The sequence below is a fragment of the Mastomys coucha genome, unplaced genomic scaffold, assembly GCF_008632895.1.
Source record: "Mastomys coucha isolate ucsf_1 unplaced genomic scaffold, UCSF_Mcou_1 pScaffold14, whole genome shotgun sequence".
NCBI lineage: Eukaryota > Metazoa > Chordata > Mammalia > Rodentia > Muridae > Mastomys > Mastomys coucha.
In genome coordinates, this window is record NW_022196896.1 from 114,195,541 (window position 1) to 114,206,792 (window position 11,252).

At 46.5% G+C, this 11,252-nt stretch overlaps 1 long non-coding RNA gene across 2 annotated transcripts in view; it reads right to left on the reverse strand.

Moving 5' to 3' along the window:
- Positions 1–3,657: 3,657 nt before the first annotated feature.
- The window catches only part of LOC116088740, a 14,144-nt gene continuing 6,549 nt past the window's right edge, over positions 3,658–11,252 (reverse strand). For both annotated transcript variants that reach the window (XR_004117995.1, XR_004117996.1), the window contains exons 2-3: positions 5,226–5,303; positions 3,658–3,835 (exon numbers count right to left, since the gene is read on the reverse strand). This is a non-coding gene — a long non-coding RNA (uncharacterized LOC116088740). The remainder of the gene's footprint in view (positions 3,836–5,225; positions 5,304–11,252) is intronic.

Genomic DNA, 11,252 nt, shown 5'->3' on the forward strand with positions numbered 1-11,252 from the left:
TTGGCAGGCCTGAGCAGATGCACCGTGGCTGGCTGCCCATCGATAGTGGTGACTGTGAACTCAGGGAAGAGTGTCCCCAATCCCCAGATGTCAGAGATGGCGACGAGGAGGTGGGAGGTCAGAAGGCAGGCATGCTCTTGGCCATCTGTGTGGCTTCGAGCACTCGCAGAATGGCTGTAGTTTTTGTTCTCCTGCTGGGATATAGGAAGAGAACTTATCCCACATCCTCTGGACCAGCTCAGCATCTTACAGGAACCTTTGTAAGGAATACTTTTCTCATTATCTAGAGCGAGTAAGGAGGGTAAGATGTATGACTCCGGTTCTGTTCCGTTGTGCCCGAATGTTCTTAGCAGAAAAATCTTAAAAGCAACAGGCCGGCTCTCTGCCAGCCAGGAGCACCCAACTAGTAGAGATTTAACCAGAAATTACGAATGCAGACCACTGATTGTGCCGCTGGTGGCTCCAGCCAGAAACAATTATCCACTTGGCTCATTAAGACTAGTAACAAATGGCCAATTGTCTCCACAATTGCTTGTGACTATGCTTGTGACTATGAACCAGGGACTTTGAAGACAGACTGGCAATGGCGGAAAAGAAATTCAAATTCAGATGCACGGGCTGTCGTTTCATTTGGGGTTTTCAGAAGGGAAGAGGGGGATGCTAGGGGGCATATAAAGAGACGGCTCCCCGATCAAGCCTGTGCCATGCCCAAGTGAGCCTACCCTGCTCTCTCTTTCAAGTCCTGCCATTCCCAGCGAGAGAAAAAGCCCTGAGTCATGAGGATGTGTGATTGGTTTAGACAAAAGCCACTTTCTTATGTAGCCCGAAGGAGGGGAAGTCTATGTTTCTGACCCTTCTGGAAATTTCCTGAGGCCCACTGTGAGGGTAACTGAGCCCCAGGGCCAGCACCCAATCTTGCTGCATAGGTATGAACGCAAGGCAGTAAAAGGGTTGAGGTGTATGTTTTCTTAGTCTGGGATTGGACAGCAATCTTACCTGTTGTTAGTTTATAAGCAACAGAGATGTTTCCCACATTTCTTTTTTTCTTTTTTTTTAATTAGATATTTTCTTTATTTACATGTCAAATAATATCTCCTCTCATGGATTCCCCTTTGAAAAAAAAAAGAAAGGAAGAAAGAAAAAGAAAGGAAAAAAGAATAAACAAAACAAAATAAGACCCTGTTTCCTCCCCCCTCCTCCTGCTCAACAACCCACCCTCTCCTACTTCTTGGCCCTGGCATTCCCCTACACTGGGGCATAGAACCTTCACAGGGCCAAGGGCCTGATGACCAACTAGGTCATCCTCTGCTATACATATGCTGCTGGAGCCATTAGTCCCACCATGTGTATTCTTTAGTTGGTGGTTTAGTCCCTGGGAGCTCTGAGGGTACTAGTTAGTTCATATTGTTGTTCCTCCTAAGGGGCTGCAAACCCTTCAGCTCCTTGGGTCCTTTCTCTAGCTCCTTCATTGGGGACCCTGTGCTCAGTCCAGAGACTGTGAGCCTCTACTTCTCTATTAGTCAGGCACTGTCAGAGCCTCTCAGGAGACAGCTATATCAGGTTCCTGTCATCCAGCACTGGCTGGCATCCATAATAGTGTCTTGATTTGATGATTGACTATGGGAAGGATCCCCAGGAGGAGCAGTCTCTGGATTGTCCTCCCTTTTGTATCTGCTCCATAGTTTGTCTCTGCAACTCCTTCCATGGGTACTTTGTTCCCCCTTTTAAGAAGGAAGGAAGTATCCATATTTTGGTCTTCCTTCTTCTTGACTTTTTTTGTGGTTTGTGGATTGTATTTGGGATATTCCAAGCTTCTGGGCTAATATCCACTTATCAGAGAGTACATACCATGTGTGTTCTTTTGTGATTGGGTTACTCCAATGTAAAGGAGTCAGCAATCTGTGTCTGGTGAGGGCTTGCTCTCTCTGCTCCAAAATTCCTAACTGGTATCGTCCATGTATTCTCACATAACAGAAGGGACAGACAGGGGTCCTATCACAACTTTTAGTAGGTTTTGGCACCCTCATGACCTGACTACCTCAGAGAGGTCTTGCTCATACTCAAGTAGGCTAGTCAGCCATGGGAAAAGAGGCAGCTATGTTATGTGGCACCACCCCAAACTAGCTAGAACCAACATGGCTGGCCCCGATGACTCCTGACCCTGCTTTGCTTCATTACAAAGGTGCATTAGCCTTGTATAACTGCCTTCTCCCACCAAGTATCTATCTGGCTGATACCATGACACAGCCAGAAAACCTCACATAAGAAACAGAAAATGGGGAGTTGACCCTATTCTAGAAAAATCACAACCCATCCCTGGAATTCTCTATCCCTTTTCCCAATTTGTGAGTAATATCCTTTGAACTTTGCTCTTTAGACCAACTACCACAAACTTGGCAGCTGGGACTCTTCTTCGAGAACATGGTATCCACCCCGGCACGTGCACAGTTGCCCTCTGAAGCATTTCCCTCGAGGGCAACACCATCGTTAACCCTGAGTTAACACCTTTTGGAAAACTGGGTGCTGAGGCCCTTGTGTAATTGCAGCACTCTCAGGGGAGAGGCGGGAAAATCAGAAGTTTGAGGTCATCATTGATGATCTCTAGTTCGAGGCCAACCTGAGCTGCTTAAGAACCAGTCTCAAAACAAAAGCAAAACAACCACAACTTAAAACCCATCTCCTCCCAGCAAACTCTAACTGTGCTTCACAGGGGCTTGTCCTAAGATTATCTGCGGTAGTTTCTAGAAAGAACTCAGGTGGCATCAAGCTCTGTCTCCTGCTTCTGATGACAATAGAGGGGATTTGATTTCATCAGGAATTCCAGAAATACAAACATTCAACCATGGCCCTTTCTGCCGGCTCTTCATGGGAAAGCCTGGGTGTTGGCCCTAACCCTCCCTCTCATTTCCTGTGATGGTGTTGAGCTTCATTTGGCTCCTGGTTTCCCTGATTTCCTGAGGTCATGACTGTATCAGTCTACTTCCTGTGGTTACACCCAAGAGCCTATGTAGCTTTTTTTGTGCAGACAGGGTGTGTCCACTGTCAAGGGCAACAGGTGGAGGCTGGCCCGTTTGCTTCTGAAGAGATACACTTGACAGCAGGCATGGGAAATGAGAGCAGTGATAACAAAACCAAATGTGAGGGGAGAAATAATGAAATGCTTTGGGGGGGGGGGAGGAGAGAGAGAGAGTATCCTGGTATAGAAGTTGGAAGAATCCCCTTGCTCACACTGACCCTTCAGAGACTCTCATTTCCCATCCTCAGATCTGATTGACTTAGCCTAATGCCAAAGGGTTGATGACAACTGAAATAATGATCAGGCCCCAAGGATTTACATTGTACAAAGCAGGGACTTGAGTGCCCTGGCTACAGACGTTCACAACAGTAGTCATCTAGACAAGCCAGTCCTTTCAAGTGTCTACACCAAACCTCAGAAATGTAAGCATGGAATCTGAGTGTACTGGTCTCCCGGGGAAACCAGATGAGGGTATCACCCCTGTTGGATCTCCTGGAGCTGGAGTAAGGTGCACAACATGGATGTTGGGAATCGAACTTGGATCATCTGGTCTAGAAGAGCAGGAAGCATTCTTAGCTGCTGAGCCATCCATCCAGCCCCCATGCTGTTTTTAATATTCAGAAAACACTGACCAACACGGATGGTGAAGAATGGCTTAATTTTTATGTGTTTGTATTAAAAAACTGTTCTTAAGGCAATGTTTTCCACTTGCCATAGTTTGAAGTCTGGCTTGGTCTGTTGTTGCTCGGAGGGGAGACTTCCACAGCATCTTGGATTATCAAGAGATCATTTCCTTTTCTCAGAGGATGCCCCGAAACACTGGGAAGGACAATAGTCCAGCGTTAGGGTTTTTACATTCTGAAGAAAACATGGTTGCAGGCCCCACAGGTACAGGGATGGAAGGTGTGCATTGTGTTGTCTTCTGTGACTCTGGGCTTTTAGGGTGTTGACCTTATGTGCTTGAACTGGTGGGTTTAGAGTGGTGGCCATGTGTGCTTGGGCTGGTGAGCTTTGCAGATGCACTGCAAAAGATGGCACCTGCTCTGACCTCAGGGTCGATACACAGGGTCGGTCCTGTGGGATGCTGCTTGGGAAAACAGTGGGGATCCCAAGGCTGACCAGACTTTCAACTGCTCTCCCAGTGACAGAAGAACAGTGTCAGGGGTATGCTTTAGTGTGATAAAACGGGTGTGTGCCTTTTAACACATTTTCCTGGGCCCTGTGTGTGTGTGTGTGTGTGTGTGTGTGTGTGTGTGTGTGTGTGCAGGTGAAAGTCCTTACAGTCTCTGCCCCTTTTATTAGCATCCTGACCACACTCTTGAAAAACATCCATGAATTCCTTTTAGTTTTTACAGAAATAAGAGCTTCATTTTGCATTTACATATAGGATTTGGCCAAACTGTTTAATGACAACATGAACACGGTCAGGATTAAAATGGAGTGGCATGGGTCAAACCCTAGCTAGCCATCAGCCAACCAATCCAGAAGGTTCTGAAGGAGATCATCTCACTCTCAGGATGGATAACAAAGTCTGTCAGAACTACAGGCTTATGCAAAGGCCACTGTGACCTTACATAGAAATACTTCTGCCTGGGCATCTAACCAACAACTGCCTGTTAACCTTGGAGTGATGCCAGCTTTTCACTGAACTGTGTAGCTGAGGATTATTTCAAATGATCCGTGTGATCCTTCTTGTGCTGCTCTGAGAAAACATTCTCTTCCCTTCTCTTTGAACGTGCTCACAGTCTGCTCCAATATGTGTAATCTCATTGCAATCATGTCCTCTCCCAATCATGTGTGTGTGTGTGTGTGTGTGTGTGATGTCCATCCATCCATCCATATGTCTGTCGCCTATTTAGTTTTACCACAAAAACCAAGGCAGATAACATATATAAGCAGCGTGGGAATCAACTGGGTCTTGGAAGATTTATTAGAAAGCCAGCCTCAAACCTCTAGTTATGAGTCACACTGAGTGTTCAGGAAACCTGGAAGGTGCTGGCTCATCCAGCAAAGAGAGCCATAGGAAGAGAGTCCTACTAAACGCTCCTTGCCAGTATTCAGGGGACAACCAACTTCTCCAGTGCTGATCAACTGTGAGACTCCTGAGTCCCTGGCCCTGTGCTTCACTGGTCCTGTGCTTCACCTGCTGAAGGAGAACCCTGACCTCATCCCCCCAGGGTCTTCACTGCTGGGGATGGCCCACCAGTACCTCCAATGCAGAGTCCATTCCTGGAATTGTTCTTGTCTCTCATTCTGTGCTTCCTCAGAGCACCAAGCATCTCCTGATCTAAAGCAAACAAACAAATACCGGATTTTTCTACTTAGTTTTGTGGCGGCCGAATGCTAGCTTCCCTTTGTATCCAGCACTATTTCAGCATCATTTCAAATGACCTTTGCTCCCGTTTTTCACTCTCTGTTACCTTCCCTCCCCCCCCCCAACCCCCGCTCCCCTGCATCAGGACCACTGTTGTTATCCAATAAGTCTCTGAACAGTCATAGCCAATCCAGCAAGGTATAAATCTAGAAGGGAAGTAGATGTAAGTGACCATGCTTATGCAAATTATCCAGACTGGCAGAATTGTAGATAAAAACAACATATATCAGAATCTCTGTGTGCTTATATTTAAATGTTAGGTTAAAACATGTATTTTTCCCTATGTGGCAAAATGATCACCTAAAATATTATGTTGAGAGCAATAAAATTGGGGCTGGGAAAATGGCTCAGCAGTTAAGAGCAATAACACGCTATACCTGCAGTAGATATGGCTGAACTCAAACACATCTCTTAAGAGCAAAACCTCTCCACTGAGGGATGGAAGAAGATTTGGATTTTATGATAATGAATGCTATGATTTTTACTGGCACGATACCTTGGAGGCCTTTTCTGGAGCTCTGAAGCTCCAGAAACTATAAAATTTTAAAAATCATCTGAAAATGTCAAAGGAAGAGGCCGAGTCCAAAGCGCCCACCCTCAACAGTACGTGCAAGGCAGGGATAGGTTCTGTGGTCCTAGGCTCAGCGGCAGGTGGGCGAAAGAAGGGCAGAAAGTTCCAGACAGAAGCAGGGATGTAGACAGTGGGGGATGTAGTTAAAGATGTATCTAAGGACCAGGCAAATGGCCAACGAATGGATGTCACACAGCTCCAAGCTTCCATCCCATCTTCCCACCAGGTCCCTCCAGAGTCACTCATTCTCTCATTCTCGGAAGGGCACAGTGCTTAGCCCTTGGACTAAAGTAAGAAAACGAATATACTTTGTAACTGTCTAGGTTTTAACTGTGAAAGACACAATCACAATAGAATTCCCCAACAGGACGCTGGGGCATGATATCTCAGGGAATATGGCAGGAGGCAGGCATGACACTGAAATAGTAGCTGGTAACTCACATCCAATCTACAAGTAAGAGGCAGAGAAAGTGGGTAATGGTGTGGGCTTTTGAAACCTCAAAGCCCATCCTGAGTGACTCACCTCCTCCAACAGGACCACACCTCCTAATCCTTCCCAAATAGTTCCACCGACTTTGGAACAAACACTCAAAATATATGAGTCTGTGGGGGCCATTCTCATTCAAACCACCATGCCAGTGAGCACCAGGGATCTGCTCCTCTCTGTCTCCTCAGCATTGAGACTACAAGCCTATGTCATTGTCTTAGGTTTTATTTGCTATGGTAGATACCATGACCAAAAGCAACAGGAGAGAGGGCGTTAGTTCATCGCTTTAATACAGTCACCACCGCTGAGGAACGTGGGAAGCAAGGAGGTGTGTTTGGGTCTCAGCATACAAAATAGAAATCTCAGCTCTCACCTCAAAAGGGAATAAGAGGTAGCTTATCTTGGAGCCAAATATGGGTGTCCATGGCTCAGGAACACAGATTCAGGTAGCCCTAAAATTCATGTCTACTGTGGTAGTAGTTTATGTAGTTTTTATAGGAAAAGAACAAAGAAAGTCACAATCAAGACACTGTTCAAGACATTTTTGTGGGTTTTCCACATAGGCGTGTTCTAAAAAGTACACCTCAGGTACCATCTGGTGACATTCTTACCTTTGGGGTTGGTAGAAGCTGGTGGGTCTATTAAGGTATCCCTAAAGGATTCACATGATAATCATCACAAGGTTGTTAAGCTAGGCACAGAGGTGAGGATGGAAATGACTGGAGAGGGGACTAAGGACAGACAGAGATGAATTATAACCGGGCTCTGGACCTGCAACATTCCAACATCTTCACAACCATTGGTGCTCCCATCAGTCAATCAACCTTGTGGGCACTGGTTTCTTTCTGTGAACTGAAGTTCCCACGGTGCTGGAGGGCTCAAAGTAAGACATTAATACCTGCTGACTCTGTGGAGGCTCCTGATGAGATCACAACTTGGGGGGTGGTACCATGACTGGAGCCCGTGAGATGAAGTCACATGGTGAGACAGGAAGGCAGGTTGTTGCAGGGTTGGTGGGTGGAGGGAGTCCTGCCCATTTTGAGACGTCTCTCTGGTCACAGGCAATCCCTTCTGAGAGAGTCCCTGATGCCCTTGCCATCTCCTCTAGGCTCCGCCTCTTAAATCACTGACCTCCTCTTAAAACGGACACATAAAAGGTAGAGCTTCCAACACAGAAAGCTCTGGGGATAGGCACAACCAAGTCTAAACCACAGTATGGGAGGGATGGGTGCATGTGTTATCAACAGGGCGCAGTGAGTGGAAGATAACAATTTTGTGTTCCAGGTTGATTTCTTGCTAACATGGGAGAGTAACTAAGAGCTTTCTTGAAACTCCTAAGTTACTACAAGAGCCCTCAGAGCATCATATGGAGCATCCCCAGGCCTTAGTGAGCACAGGGCACAGAGGCCTGACTATCCCTAGATTAGGTCAGCATTGGAAATCACTGGGGGTACAAGAACGGGATGAACGTGTCTAGCCACTGTGAAGGGCGTTCTTTCTCCTTCACTCCACCATGCTTGGCTATACAGAAAGCTCCAAGGAACAGATATCTGTGATTCCTATTTTGACTCGATGTGAGGCTCAGGGAAGTGATGATGGTGTCCAAAAGGAGAGACAGAGATGGGTTGTTCAATGAAGGGCAGCCATGAGTAGACAGAACAGCAGGAACCTTCTTTAAGTCTTACTTCAAGGCCTGTGTCCACTTTAGATAACATAAGAACCCAAAGGGGCGTTTCATGAAGCCAGCACACCTCTGTCTTATGGGATGTGGTTATATTACAGTGAATTACAGTAAACTTTTAAATAAATAAATTACAAAGTTTTCTACTTTCTTTCTTTCTTTCTTTCTTTATTTATTTATTTATTTATTTATTTATTTATTTATTTATTTTCAGGTGGCTGGAGAAATGGCACAACCATTAAAAACACTGGCTGCTCCTCCAAACGACCAGTGTTTGAGTACCAGTACCTACATGGCAACTTACAACCATCCATAACTACAGTTTCAGAGGATATGCTCTTGGCTTCCATGGGCACTGCCACACTCATGATGCATATACATACATGCACGCAAAACACTAATGTACCCTAAAACAAAAGTATTTTAAAGATTTCTTTTTTATGTGTATGGATGCCTGTGTGTCTGCTATGTGTAGATGCTATGCCCCAAAACACCAGAGAAGGTGTTGGATCTCCCGGAGCTTGAGCTCTAGGTGTTGGCTGTGAGCTGCCTGATGTGGGTGCTGGGGGACAAACTCTGGTCCTCTGGATGAGCAGAGAGTGGTCTTAATCACTGAGCTACTTATCAACCCAGTCTGGCAGTGGGCAGTCTTAATGTTAAAGGTAGGGGGTACAAATGACGGGTATGGGAGATAACAGTGCCTGAGACTCTGGTGGTTTCCAGAACCAGGGGGATAGGGACTCGGAATCCCTCCCAAGAAACAGTGTGGACTTTCTGCTGATTTTCTGCACATTCCTGTATTTCCCCACGATCACTTTGACCGCTCTTATTCAGATTCTGCGGCCAAATCCTCCCGGTGTTATCTTCCCAGTGCCCGATCTCCCATCCCTTCCCTTCACTCTGGACTCTCCTTGTTCTTTTGTGAGGACACAAGACAGCCTCAGCAAGAAGAGACTAGAGGCTGCTCAACAGATTCTCTGGGTCGGAACTGGCAGTGTGTGGCTACCCTGCCCACCCAGACTGTAATCACAGCACTGCCTTGTCCTCAAAACGTCCTCAAAACGTCGAGAGTGACCTTTCCTGAGTCCTTCTCAGTCCCTACCCCACGCATAATTAATAGGCGTTCTCTTGTGGGAAAGGGAGACTCCTAGTCCGTGGTCACCATCCCTGGCATACCCAGGGTGTGGGTCCCTCTGCTTTGGCATGAGACTGAGATACCAGCCTCAGCCACTGCATCATCTGGAGCTCTGCAGCCCAGCAGAGCTGAGCTCTACCTCTCTTTGTGTGCTACATGTTTCAGCAAACCTGAGAAGTCCAGTGACCTCCTGAAGGAAAAGCTTGGCCCTGGTGTTGGAGAAGCTTGGTTGCAATACAGCCAAGGCTCAACTAGAATGGTACCTGTGTCCAGCCATCCGGGGAGCCTGGCCTCATAAAGGTGGCCCTGATCTGAGCTTCCCAGGATGACAGTGAATGTATTAGAGCAGTTGTGCCCCTGTAATACAGTTCCTCATGTTGTAGTGACCCACCCCACTATAAAATTATTTTGCTGCTACTTAATAACTGTAATTTTGCTACTGTTGTGAATCATAATGTAAATATTTGATATGCAGGATATCTGATATTTGACCACTAAGGGGCCAAGACCCACAAGTTGAAAACCATTGTGTTATAGCATCCTCTTTCTGTTTGGTTGGTTATAAAGAAACAGGGGAGCCAGGCAGTGGTGGAACATGCCTTTAATCCCAGCACTTGGGAGGCAGAGGCAGGTGAATTTCTGAGTTCTACAGAGTGAGTTCCAGGGCAGCCAGGGCTATACGGGGCGGGCCGGGGGGCGGGGGGAGGGGGAGAAATGGGACTTCCTGGCTTACCTGGAGTCTATTCGCAGGCTCTGGGCTATATTTTTCTCTGAATCCTTCGGGTCCCAAGCAGTCTGTGCCATCGCCTTCAATTTAGAGATGAGGTTTTGAAGAGGCAGGAGCACATGAAGACATTGGCCTAGTAGAAGAGGACTAGACCAACTCCGGAGCCTATTTGTCCTCAGTTTTTCTGCTTTCTGATGGCTTCTTTTGTGACCAGGCTCTTTAAGGGTTCATACTTCTTTTCCCAAGGACCAATCACCCATCATAAAGTCCCTATGCCTCTCTCAGGACATGGAGACAGTGACTGTCCTTGATTTTTCAATGACCCCATACATACATTAGTCCAAGTCCTGCAGATTCCCCTCCAGCTCTGCCTCTGGGCTGGATAAGAAGCAGACCATGTGTCTCTGCTACTCGTGTGTACATGGCAGTGGGGACGTGCCAGGCCATCATTCAGGTGGAGACTCTCTGCTGCAGGGTAAATAGGAGTCCTATGTCTATAGGAGGAGACTGCCAATGAGAACAAGCTAGTGAGCACTGGCTGCTTAGCTGGTTCACATCTCTACTGGTTAGGGAAGAATTGAGGACACAGTGAAATAGGAGTCTAAGGTCTGGTTCATGAGTCAGCAAGGCAGAGAGCTAAGTAGGAACCACATGGATGTAGGGACATAGGTCAGAAGAGAGGGAGGGAAATGTTATCTAAATGAGATAGTATCAGCCAGGTACCTCGGCTAGCCACAGGAACTCTTTTAGCTCACCTGTTTCCAGAAGTGAACTCCAGAGAAACTACATAAAGAAAATGTACGTGGGACCAGAGAAATGTCTCCATGGATAAAGGCATTAGTCACCAGGCCTAGCAGCCTCTCTCTCTCTGTCTCTCTCTCTCTGTCTCTCTCTGTCTCTCTCTCTCTGTCTCTCTCTGTCTCTCTCTCTCTCTCGCTCTCTGTCTCTCTCTTTCTCTCTCACACACACATACACACATATGCATATTCTAAATGAATGAATGAATGAATGAATACATAAATAAATGTAAAACATTTAAACAGAAATTGCATGAACCAGGCATAGTAGCCGCCATCTATAATCTCAGCACTATCCACAGTCTCAGAACTTTTCAAGAGCTATGAGTGATCTGACTGTTGAATAAAGAGGCTAGATCTGCTAAATACAGTAGTCCCAACACTACAGAGGCCCAGATAGGAGTATGAGGCCAGCCAAGGGTACAGAGTGAGATTCAAGCCAGTCTGGCCAAAAAAAAAAAAAA